The 13,129-nt window shown below is 50.4% G+C and overlaps 1 pseudogene; it reads left to right on the forward strand.

Annotated features, from left to right (window-relative positions):
• Nucleotides 1-1,330: 1,330 nt before the first annotated feature.
• On the forward strand, nucleotides 1,331-12,767 carry LOC100590426 (annotated as a pseudogene).
• The last annotated feature ends 362 nt before the right edge of the window (nucleotides 12,768-13,129 follow it).

Raw genomic sequence — 13,129 nt, forward strand, 5'->3', positions numbered from 1 at the left:
TTTGGTCTGGGATAAGAAGCACACAGATTATGGAGCAACTCATGAAAGATTCAACCCTTGATCCCAGACTACTATGGAATTCAGGTAACAAGCAATGCACAGTGACATAACACAATTCTTGGTTTTCATGATTCCAAATCATAGCCAAGTATCAAGTGAGAAATTCAGTATCATTTGCAAGGCTTAGAGAGGCCAGGTGATTCTAGAAAAATGGGCCTTGTATTTGTTTTAAACTGGTAAAGAGCTTTGAGTGCTTATTAAATTGAAAGCTTTGTTTTTTTATTTTATTTTATTTTTTGAGATGGAGTCTTGCTCTGTCACCCAGGCTGGAGTACAGTGGCGTGATCTTGGCTCACTGCAACCTCTGCCTCCCAGGTTCAAGTAATTCTCCTGCCTCAGCCTTGTGAGTGGCTAGGATTACAGGCACCTACTATCATGCCTGGATAGTTTTTGTATATTTAATAGAGATGGGGTTTCACTATGTTGGCCAGGTTGGTCTTGAACTCCTGACCTCAGGTGATCACCCCCCTCAGCCTCTCAAAGTGCTGGGATTACAGGCATGAGCCACCACAACAGGCCCAAAAGCTTAGTGTTTTTAAAGATATTAGACATGTTTCTTGTTTAAAAAATATCTTAGCAATAATGTAGGAGAATAAGAGAAACATTTTTCTAAAAAAGGGAAATCACTGTGATTATTTTATCTTATTGGAATGTTGAATAATATAGCCTGCTTTATTAATCATCAAGCATGCTATGGATTTTCCATTTTTATAGGATTTGTATCTCATTTGAGGTAATACTGGTAATTCTTGTACTCCATTTGAAGATGAAAAATATAGGCCAAACTCATAGACCTTGCATAGAAGCTGGACAATGAAGACAGCTCTGGAGGGACACGTAGATACACACACGCAGACACACGTATATATATATATATATAGTATACACACATTTTTTTAAACTTTCTTTTTTAAAGTTTTAAAGCTTTTAAAGTAAAAGCTGACCCCTCCCCTCTCCTGGAGTGGGCGGCCCCTCTCGTCTCCCAAAGTGGGCGGGGACAGCGGTTGCGTGGACAGCTTTCCTTGTGACACCACAGGTCCCTCTGGACATGCTGCTGCCTGGTCACACCTCCTTTTGCATTCATCTTTCTCATCGACCAATGGGCTTGGATCATTAAGGCCACGCCCATATTCTGAGTTCCAGTGGGACCCTGGTTACACCTCCTCTGGCTCAGTCACACAGCTGCCTGGTATGTGACTGGAGGTATTTTGCAGTCATTGCTGGGATTTCACTGATGTGGCCCCAACACTGCCTCCCTCCCCACCCTGCGATGTCAGAAGAAACTCGACAGTAAATTGGCCATGGTCAAGAAAAAGGTAAAATAAATCAGGTCATGGCCCCCCAACCCAGCCACAAATGCCCTCCAATGGCAAGACCATTATCAGAGTCCATACCACTCCTGAGGCACACCGGGCTGGGGCCCCCAACGCCAGCATCTCTGGGGTCCCCAATCCAAAGTCTTGTCAGTCAACCCTGCCCCTTCAGTAAGCAGCCCAGCCCCTGCCCTCACCAGTCACCCCAGGGTGACTTTGGGTGGGTGACTCCTGGGGCTCCCTGGCCCATAGTCAGCCCTCACCTGCTGCTGCCCCAAGCCCTACCTCCCTGGGTTCTTTGGGCTTACATCTCCAAGGACCTGGGTCCCCCAGCCCAAGCCCCTGCCCTCACCAGTCACTCTGGGTGACTTTCGGCTGGTGACTCCTAGGGGTCCCTGCTGTGGACTCTGCCTCCCCTTGTGTTGCCCCAAGCCCGACCTCTCTGGGCTCTTTGGGCTGGTGTCTCCAATGACCTGGGTTCCAGCCCTGCATCCCCCTCCCCCATCGTGGAGCAGTGACTCATGCATCATGCTGATGTGATCTCCCCCTCCCCAGGAGGAGTGGAATGTAGTGATGTCACAATCCCCCTGGGAACTGTCATTACTGCTCTAAGACCAGCCTTTGATCTTATGACCCCATCCCCTAAGCGTTCTCACCCCATTTCTGGTTTCTCTGGTTGCAGCACAAATTTCCAGCTGGAAGGGGAATGGTGACTATGGACCTGGGAGCAAGAGTTATCAGGCTGCCTTACTCCCTTAGCATAGACACTGACAGTGTGAAAAGGCTACACTTCCCCCATGAGCTCAAAACATTAACGGTATCTCTGGGTGGCAATGGGAGAATGGGTTTTGTTTGGTTTTCTCCCAGGCTTCTACTCTCCAGAGAGACTTTAACATTTTTTCCTGAATTTTCCACCTCATATTCTAATTCTCCATGGTTCTAGGACCAGACTGCCCTTCAGTCAGTGGTCTCTGGAGTGAGATCGGCTCATCTTCTGTGGAACAGATCTTGAGAAACTGAACGTGACAGCTTGAATCTTCCTCATATCATCTCAACCTGGGATACTTTGAGTGCCACAGGATAAATGTGGGACATCTTTCTGAAGCATCAGTTTCCCTTGATTCTCTTGAGAGAGAAAAACACTTTAATGTACTTAGGGATGACAGTCACATAGGTTTCCAAGAGTATACCAGACCTCTCTGAAATGAGGCTTGGGTTGTTCTCTTTCTGATACATTCCCAGATTTAACAGAAAGGCTGCCTCCCACCATGAGGAGACGTTGATATAAAAGTTTGAGAGGTACTGATGCACTTCTTAACACCAACAGACATGTGAGGATATACGGCTCTAAACCACACAGTGTACAGTTCCTGCCTACTTAATGTTTACTTTTCTGCCTCTGCCTCTGGTTTTGGTCCCTGGAAGCTGCTGGTTCATGGCAAAACCCCAGAGCTTGGAGTCAGAAGACTGAGTTTAAGTTCCAGTATTGCCTTTTTTTTTTTTTTTTAAGCCATGATATCAGTCCCTCATAGTCACTAAGTGATTGTGACAACACCTTGTACAGTTGTCGGTGACATTAAATCAGATGGTGTATAAGATTATTTTGTAAAACTGTAAAGGAGGATGTGACTGTAGGAGCTTGTAGTTCTCATGAGTATTACTGCTCTTCTTTCCCACAGTTAAAAGAATATCAGCAGAGGAACAGCCCTGGTGTTCCAGCAGGAGTGACGAGGAAAACGAAAAAAATCACAGTAGCTCTGAGACAACCACTTCTGGTGGTTGCCACTCACCTGGGGATGTGAGTCTTGGCTGGCCAGGCTCCTGGGGATAGGAGGCCCAAGGGGCAGTAGAGGGTAATTGTTAAGACTGTGGAAGAACTGCCAGGTCCTGGTTAAGAATTCTGGGATTGAATCCTGCCTCTCCATCTGCTAGGGATATGATTTAGGGCAAGTTGCTTGAGTTCTTTGGGCCTCTCTTTTCACATCTGTAAAATAGAAGTGGTGTTGCTTGCCTTCCATTTGTGAAGTTTAAATGAGATTTGTAATTGCTGTTGTTTTTATGTTAATCCCTAGTACGTGGCCTGCTGTAAACACCCAGGACAGCCAGGAAATGGTTGTTGTTGTTTGATTTTCCTCATTCCCAGTCTCAAGGGGAAGCCAGGCCAATGAGAACAGCCACTTGTCATCAGGCTGTCCCTTTAGGAGTCACTGAAAGGGCCCCAGGCACTACAATTAAGAGAAGATCTAACTTGCCACAAGATTGCTGGGTGACCACAGAAAAATCACTTCTTCTCCTGGGCTTCAGTTTTCTCCTCTGTAAGATGATACCAGATAAGATCAGTGTCTTTAAAACTTGTGTTTTTGCTGGAGCCCCCTTTGCTCAAGTGAACCCTTACTCAGAAGTCTGGTTTTTTTAAATGGAGGTGGTGGTCTGGAGCTCTACTAGATTCATCGCCCATGTCCTGGGCCTGAGGAGAGGGGTCCAGTGAGTGGATTAAGAGCTGCATTGCTCAGGAGACTCTTCTATGTATTTGTTCCTGCCCCTGGCAAGGCAGCAGGTGGCCATTTGGAAGAATGGCACAGGCCATGGTTTTGATCTCTGCTCTTCTTCAGCATTTCGCTTCCCTGAACCCACATTTTCCTTCTTCCCTGACTTTCTTGCTTCTTTCTAAACCACTTCTGTCTTTCTCCCCCTGCCCTTGTTTTTCTCTTTTTGCCTCCTGTAGATTCAGGACACTCTGAAGGTGCTGGTGTCCAAAATTAACCATTCCAAAGGGGGAGTGCTCTCCCATTGGACAAATGGAAGGTGAAGCAGTGCTGAGACCCCTCTCTGCCTTGCTCTCTCCAGCTGTGCATGCCCCTGAGGCTTCTCTGGTTTTGGGGATACTTTGGCTTATTTTATGTTGCTGCCATTAACCTTTAGCCTGTTTATTTCTGCTTCTTCACCTGCTTGATTAATTGAGTTTTTTCCTTCCCTGCATCTTTTATCATCTTGGAGAAGGTGAGACATACCTTAAAGTTTAAAAGTAATTTGGGAATAATGTACGGAGCAGGCATGTGGGATCTGGGGCTTTTTGTTGTTGTCGTTGTTGAGACAGGGTCTCACTCTGTCACCCAGACTGGAGTGCCATGGTGTGATCTCAGCTTACTTCAACCTCTGCCTCCCGGATTCAAGTGATTCTCTTGCCTTAGCCTCCTGAGTAGCTGGGATTACAGGCATCTGCCACCACGCCCGACTAATCTTTCTATTTTTAGTAGAGACTGGGTTTCTCCATGTTGGCCAGGCTGGTCTTGAACTCTTGACTTCAAGTGAGCCACCTGTCCCCACCTCCCCAAGTGCTGGGATTACAGGCATGAGCCATTGTGCCTGGCCTGGGACTTGGGCTTTTGAATGCCCAGTGTTGTACTCTCAGACTAAGAGAGATGAAAAAAAACAATAAAAAACAAAAACAAAACCGACCTTTAGGTTTTGCCCTAAAGGCAAAGATCTGTAGACCATATAAAAGTTTGTGCTTATTTTGGATTAATTCACTTTGGTTTAAGAGTAGGGAACATAGGGTTAAGATAAAATAAGTTCACATTATAGCTGGAAGGGTTGAAGCTATTTTTTCAGAGAACCAACTGTAAATGATGTGAGGTTAACCAAACAGATGAGTGACTAAGACCCTAATCTCTTGAAAATCAAATGGACACTTAGCATATTTATTGGGCTTTTGACAACAAAGGCACTTTGCTAAATAAACAGTGGAGAGAATAGCTGAACAAGGTAGGGTGCAGACTGAGGAAGGCAGACTCCTCTGAAGGAGGCAAGAAAGAAGCTTGGAACATTCCAAATGCTCAGCTCAGTGGGAGGTTGGTTCTGAATGGACTCAAGGGTGGAGGAGGTGACATTTGAGGTTGGCTGGAAGATTAAAGGTGGGTAACATTCATCCATATGGGGAGTGGGGGAGGCAGCGGGAGCGGTGAGGTCATGGCCATCATTATGAACTCATAGAGCACCTTTCAGGAGCACAAAGAGTCTGGTGGGAGGCAGGGCATAGGGACACATGGGCTTGGAGACGACCTCCTCTGGCTGTGATTTGGCATTTCCTCCATATCTAACTTGCCTGGGAGATTTCTGCCAAGCCGAAGGAGCAAGGCACGAATGGAGGCAGATCATGCTGGAGATGGGCATGGGGAGCGGGACTGACAGAGCTCCCTTGGCTGCTGTTAGAGAGTTGTTCAGTCATCACACCTGTTACCCCCAGTCGGTCAGGTCTGTCCAGGTGCTGTGACTCACCTTGCTGGCTCAGAAGAGACACTGAATGATACGTTGGGGAGCACAGGCCTAGGGGAATCCTGCAGCCGTGCCCAGCCCAGGTCTTTCTGTTCTGGAAACAAAAGCCCAGATCCCCATATTTCCTTCTTGCTATTTTGTTTTTGGTTTCGTTTTTGTTTTTGAGATAGAGTCTCGCTCTCTCTCCTGGAGTGAGTGGTGCGATTTTGGCTCCCTGCAGCCTCTGCCTCCCAGGTTTAAGTGATGCTCGTGCCTCAGCCTCCCCAGTAGTTCAGATTACAGACATGCACCATCATGCCTGGCTAATTTTTTTGTATTTTTACTGGAGATGAGGTTTCGCCATGTTGCCCAGGCTGGTCTCAAACTCCTGGCCTCAAGTGATTCACCTGCCTCAGCCTCCCAAAGTGCTGGGATTACATGCATGAGCCACTGTGCCCAGCCCCTTGCTGTTTTTATACTTTTTCTATAGCCATAACTTTTTCCCATGTAAGTTTTTGTTTATTTGAATTTCTTATTTTTATTACCCCTGCATCATCTGCTACCCTGAAGGATCCGGAGGTAAGAGGCCCTGGGCCAAGGTGCAGTGACCCTGTAGGCCAGCCCCCAACCCACAGTGGGGGCTGGGTGCCCCTCTGCCAACTGAGACAGCTCACACACACCCCAGCCCTAATGATTGTTCTCTCTACCTCTCCCCGCAATCCTCCTCCAATTCCTCCTCTCTGCATGTGCCTCAGAGCCAGTACCAAGAACTAGCAGTAGCCCCTGACTCAAGCTCCACAACAACCAGTCAACTCAATGAAAACACTGAGTCATTGCTAAGAGTCCAGTGGGGTCCCCTGATTCCATGCTGCCAATCCTGGGCTTCAGTTTCCCTTTGGGGCCCTGAAGAAAGGGTCTGGGGGCCTCTGGTGCCAAGGGTAAATGGGGAGCTGGGGTGCCCAGGCCTCACCTGGAGGGACCCCAGAGCATGGAGCATGCAGCATGGCTCTTCTGTTGCTGCCCTCTTTGCTGCAGGGTGGAATGTCATGCCCAGAAGGCAGCATGGCCATTTCTTGCTGCTTTTGTGTGTGGTTGTTAGAGGCAGCCTGGGGCTGAGTCAGTTGCCGTGGGTTAGTTGGGGGGCACTGTGGGGAGTGAGCACTGGATGCAGAGTTTGGAGGCCAAGTGCCATCCTGTCGTTACCTGGCTGTGGCCTTGACCAAGTCCCAGGTGGGGGATTGCGTACTTGTACTGTGAAGGTATAGAGTACCTTTAGTATGTTACCATTTGTGTAGAGAGGGGGAACGTGTGTGTGTGCGTGTGTGTGTGTGTGTGTGTATGTACATACTATGATAATATACATAAAACATGTCTGCAAGGATTTGTAAAAAATTCAGCAGAGAGCAACAGGGTGGCTGGGAGATACTTCCCATCTGTACCTTCTGAGTTTTGGACTATGTAAATGTATCATCCTTTCAAAAAGTGAATAAAAGATTAATTTCCCCCTTCCTATCTGTGCCCCCACCCCCAGCAAGAAAAATGGGCTTAGAGAATAAGATAGACCTGGGTATTCAAATCCCAGCTCTGTCTAAGTGATCTTAGGCAAGCACTTAACCTCTAATACTAATAATAGAAACTCTAATACTCTAATACTAACTCTAATACTAATAATAGAGGTAATCATAGTAACTGTCTCATATGGTGGTTATGAGGATTCAATGGGATCGTTAGCATGGTACCTGGTGAAGCACTCGATAAAGGTTCAAACAGTGGTAGTAATAACAGTAATAACAATAGCAATAGTATCTGATCTCTCTGGGCCTCTGATAGCCAGCTGTAAATTCGATCTTTTTCCCTGTCCCTTCCAACTTTACTGAGTTCTTTTAAAAACCAGACCACAGGCTTAGAAATGCCTTGACCTTTACTGACCGAATGGTATATTGAGCCTAGCCCCAGCCCTTTTAAGGGGCACTGTGTGGAACAGCCCCAGCTCCCCAGATCGAAACTTCTCACTCTTTACCATCCAGTCCTCCAGCCGCTGTGAAGCAGTCCTTGAGTGGCAGTTACAGCAGTCCATAAAGGCTCGGACACAGCTGGAAGCACATGTGACACAGGTGAGGCTTTGTAGAGGGAGGGATGTGGAAGGAAGATGACCCCAGGTGGCCAGGAGCAGGTGAGGACCAGTGACAGCCCTTCGTAACTTCTGTGCCCATTCTTGCAGACGATGGAATCACTTAAGACCAGCTAGAGGGAGATGAATATGCTCAAAATCTAAAAGGAGAGAGGGCCCGGTGACAGCAGAGGGTGTGGAAAATGTCAGAGGAGGTGACACCTGACCCTTAAGCCCCCCACCTTAGATAGGTCACTGGATCTTTCTAGGCATCTGTAAAATGGGAATAGTACAGCCAGAGGTGGTCATGGGTCTAGGCTTTGTGGAGGTGGAGGCAGAGAGGGAGATGGTAGCCTGTCCAGCCACCAGCCCCTCTCTCCAGGGCCCTTTTGAAACCCCGTGCTTTGGGCAGGTTCACACATGGAAGGAGAAGAAGCATGACACGCATTGGCTACAGGAGCTGGAGAGGAGCTTGGCTGAACTTAAAAACTAGATGGGTAAGATGGGGCTGCCATGGCCTGGGAGCAGGACTGGCATCAGAGGACTGTGGGGGTGGCTTAGAATGCCCCAGGGAGGTGGGTAGATGGAAGGGCTTTGAGGCAGAGGGAAAGAGGTCTGTGCCAGGAGATGGCAAGTCTTGTAATCTCCATGAACCTCAGTGTCCCCATCAACAAAGAGGGAGGAGTGCTCATTGTCAGCCATCCACAGTGCTCTCTATCTGAATGTGGCTTGGAAGATTGGCTACCATCTGACAGAGAGGAATCCTTAGCAGTGAGGCCAAGTTTGGGGAGCCTGAGAGGAGCTGTGCACCAAGAGAAGGGCTTTTATTTGTTGTTTTGTTTTGTTAACCCAGAGGCCCTTGTTGTCTGCTTCCTTTCTCAGCTGAACCCCTGCCCCCGGAGCCCCCAGCAGGGCCCTCTGAGGTGGAACAGCAGCTACAAGCTGAGGCCGAGCCCCTGAGGAAGGAGATGGAGAGTCTGGCAGGACAGCTCCAAGCTCAGGTGCAAAACAATCAAGGCTTGAATCACCTGAACTGGGAGCAGGAGGAGAGGCTGCTGGAACAGTAGATGCTGCGGGCAGCAGGAGAGGCTGCAGGAGCTGGAGGAGAAGCTACGGGAGCAGGAGAGGCTGCGGGAGCGGGAGGAGAGGCTGCGGAGCAGGAGGACAGGCTGCTGGAGCTGGGGCGGAAAGCCAAGCTCTGGGAGAAGCAGGCAGAGACGCGCATGCAGACCCTGCAGAACCGTGCCACCATCAACCGCGCGCTCTCTCAGAACCACGAGCTCAACTAGCAGCTGGCTGGGCCACAGAGCGGCTTAGAGGAGCTGGTGCGTTGCCCCGCCTGGTGAGCCTGCCCTCCTCCCTTGCCCTCCAGGCCTTTGATTCCCCACCAGTAAAATGGGGCAGTGTAGCCCTCAAGTGAAATGGTACTTCTAAAGGCACCTGTGAGCCAGAGCCCTGCTCTGATGGCTGTGGGAGAGAGGGGATGATTTTTCTGACCTGCCTCCACCCTTCCTGGTGCCATGGGAGGCAGACACCAAGTTCTGGGGTCTCCAGCTGCAGTGGGTGGCCGCTGATTGCTTCTCTCTGTTCAGAACAATGAGAATAAGAGTGCACTGCAGTTGGAGCAGCAAGTAAAGGAGCTGCAGGAGAAGCTGGGCAAGCTGAAGGAGACCGTAACCTCTGCCCATCCAAGAAGGGCTGGGAAGTGAGCACCAGCCTCTGGGGAGGGGAGGTGCAAGGCCAAAAGCAGCTCCAGCCTGGGGGCAGGTGACCCCAGCTCCCTCCAGGGCAGTCCTGTCACTGTTTCTTGCTTCCTGCTCTCTGACTTTTAGAGATGGGTAGCCCTGGGCTCCTCCCAGGTGTGGACATCATCATCCCAGCTACAGGCATGGAGCCCCCCAATCACAGGGGAAGAGTCGTGGTATAAGAGGCTCCTTATGCCAGGCGTGGTGGCTCATGCCTATAATCCCAGCACTTTGGGAGGCTGAGGCAGGAGAATCACTTGGGGTCTGGAGTTTGAGACCAGTCTGGACAACATGGCGAAACCTCATCTCTACTAATATCACACACACACACACACACACACACACACACACACTAGCTGGGCATGGTGGCACATGCCTGTAATCCCAGCTACACAGGAGGTTGAGGCATGAGAATCACTTGAGCCCGGGAGGTGGAGGTTGCAGTGAGCTGACATTGCACCACTGCACTCTAGTCTGGGCCACAGAGTGACACTCTGTCTCAAAACGAAACAAAACAAAACAAAAACAAAAAAGCCTCCTTAGATTCAAAGTAGATTCCAGCCTCAATTCCACTGGTCACCGTTCAACCACTTTGCATCTCTAAGTCTCTGTTCCTTTAACTTCAAAAGGAACTTAGCATTTTCCTTGCAGAGGTGCTGAGGATTAAATGAGATAATACATGGAAAGTATTAGTCATATAGCACACTTAGCAGATGGTGGTTGGCTCCCTCTGCTTTTCCACCAGCCTGTGGCCTACAGTTTAAATGGTGAGAAGAAGAGTGTAAGATTTGAGGCTGGGGAAGGAGGCATGGGGTTATAGGAAAGGGAGGCAGTCACTTAGGCCTGGAGCAAGGGACCAGGGGCCTGGGTGGGCAACAGAGCCCCACAGTGCCCTCAATACCCTATTAATGGGCCCAGAATCTGGAAGCCAGCCACCACGTGCCCTCATGCCCAGCTTCTGCAGGTGGAGCTGAAAAGCCAAGAGGCTCAGAGTCTGCAGCAGCAGGGAGACCAGTCCCTGGGTCACCTGCAGCAGTACGTGGCTGCCTATCAGCAGCTGACCTCTGAGAAGGAGGCGCAGCACAGGCAGTTACTGCTGCAGACCCAGCTCATAGACCAGCTGCAGCAGCAGGAAGCTTGTGGCAAAGCGGTGGCTGAGATGGCCCACCAAAAGTTGCAGGAGACCCAGGGGAGGGAATTGCTGAGGACGGGGCCTTGAGGGGGATGACCTGGCAACCTCCGTGCCTTCTCACTCTCTTTCCTGGCCCCTTAGGAGCGCCTGGAAGGTACCAGCCAGCAGAACCAGCAGCTACAGGCCCAGTTGAGCCTCATGGCGCTCCCTAGGCAAGGTACAGGAGATCTCTCAGAGGAGGAAGAGAGAGCCCCAGAAGGAAAGGGGGACTGTTAGCAGCATAGGATCGAGGAGTTGGAAGAGACCTTTAGAACAGCTGGTCATTATGCTGACAGGGTGTCTGCACTAAGTTTGATATCAATATGGTGACCTCCTGGGGCTGGGGGGCCACCAGGTTGCCTAAGGATGGGTGAACTGGCCCAGGTCAGAAAGGGAGCAGGTCAGAACTCCCGCACTGACTGGTAGTGGGACTGTGCCTGGGCAACATAGCAAGATCTTGGTTCTTGAAAGTAAAAATAAAGAACAGCAGCTCATTCCCCTCTTGGGAGGGGCTGGCTCAGGGTTACACAGGGAGGGTGAAGGCAGAGATGGGCCTGTGGTACCTCCCTTGTTGGGTTGTCTGAGGACCCCTCTGGCCACCCCCCACAGGAGATGGAGGAGAACATCTGGACAACGAGGAAGAGGAGGCACCTTGGCCCATACCGAGCATCCCGGAGGACCTGGAGAGCAGGGAGGTAATGGTGAGCCTGATTCCCCCTGCCCCCGCTTTGCCACCTTCCTCTGTGGTCCCTCCCAGACCCCCTTATGCTCTTGGTTTCCCCGCCTTCTGATTTCTGTGGACCCTCACCCCTTTCAGGAGCCCAGTGGTCAGACATTATTTCACCTGTGCATTTCACCAACAGGTGCACTCTCTGAGGCCCCAAGGGAAGGGTCTGTGCCCTACCTCCCTGCCCCATTTGTTCTGTATATGCCCCTATAGGAATACTCACCTCTTGCCTTCAGGTGGCATTTTTCAACTCCGCTAGAGCCAGTGCCCAGGAGGAGCAGGCATGGCTATGTGGGCAGCTGAAGGAGCAAAGGGTGTGGTGCCAGCGCCTGACTCACCCGGGTGGCCTTGGCCCAGAAGGAGCCAGAGGCAGTGGAACCAGCCCCAGGGACTGGGGGTGAGTCTGTGTGTGGGTAGATCCATCGGGCCCTGCAGGAGCCCATGGAGAAGTTGCAGGTGAGTGAGTCCTGGCATGGGCCAAGAAGGTTGGGGGCAGAGCAGGGCAGGGCAGGTTGCTCTCAAGATATGACCCCATTATTTTGGGTCCAGAGCGGCTTTATGGACCTCCTGAAGGAGAAGGTGGACCTGAAGGACCGGGAGGAGAAACTAGAGCTTCGATCCATCCACTTCTCAGGAGAGACAGACACCATCAGTGAGTGAGAGGCCAGGGAAGGCAGGGGGAGCTGCAGGGCTTTCGGAGGGGCCCCAGCATCTGAGCCCTGTCCTCCCCCAGGAAAGTACATCACAACGTATGAGAGCCAGAGGGCAGCGCCAAAGACGCAGCACCAGGAGGAGGACATCATCAGGCTGGCCCAGGACAAAGAGGAGATGAAGGTAGGGTGTGCAGCATCTCTGCGGGGGTGGGGGGTGGGCGTGAGCATGGGCGGGGGCACTGGCACCAGCGTGGCAGCTGAGCACCCCTCCCTTCAGGTGAAACTGCTGGAGCTGCAGGAGCTGGTGTTGCGGCTTGCAGGTGATCACAACGAGGGGCATGGCAAATTCCTGGCCACTGCCCAGAACCCTGCTAATGATCCTGCTCCAAGGGCCCCAGCCCCTCAGGAGCTTGGGGCTGCTGACAAGCAGGGTGGTGAGTAGAGCCCTCAGGTGGGGTGGGCAGGCAGGAGCAGGGGAGGCTCGAACTATGTTCAGATCCCCACCCCACTCTCTCCAAAGATTTTTGTGAGGTGAGCTGACAGCCTGGAAACTGCACCAGGAGAGGCTGGGGGGGTGGGGTTGTCCCCATGACAACCCCACTGCACAGCAGCTCATGCAGCTGCTTCCTGAGATGCAGGACCCCCAGGAATACCCAGGCTTGGGCAGCAGCCCCTACATGCCATTCTTTTACCAGGCTGCCAAGAACAGGGAGCTAAACATCACCATCATCTAAGAGCTGGTCAAGAAATTTAAAAAGAAGAAAAAAAAGTTACAGGGTTAATCTCCTACACAATTCGTTTACTTCATTTGAATGTTAGAGTCACTCATGATTATTTGTGTTTCTAATTTATAGTTTACACTCATTTGTAAAAAGTTAAAGGAGAATGGATCTTTCCCTGATGTTCACTCTGGCATCCGTTAGCATTTTTCTTTTTTAATTTCATAATTGTAGGTCATTAGAATGCATATTGAGTTCGCCTTAAGTGGTGGGAATTCAAACACAGAAAGACTCACTATTTGCACAAAACTATTCTTTCTGGTTTGGAGTAGGCTGCCATGCTTGCAGCATGTATATTAATTACAGAATTCAGATAA

This window comes from Nomascus leucogenys, chromosome 18, assembly GCF_006542625.1.
Source record: "Nomascus leucogenys isolate Asia chromosome 18, Asia_NLE_v1, whole genome shotgun sequence".
NCBI classification, from domain to species: Eukaryota; Metazoa; Chordata; class Mammalia; order Primates; family Hylobatidae; genus Nomascus; species Nomascus leucogenys.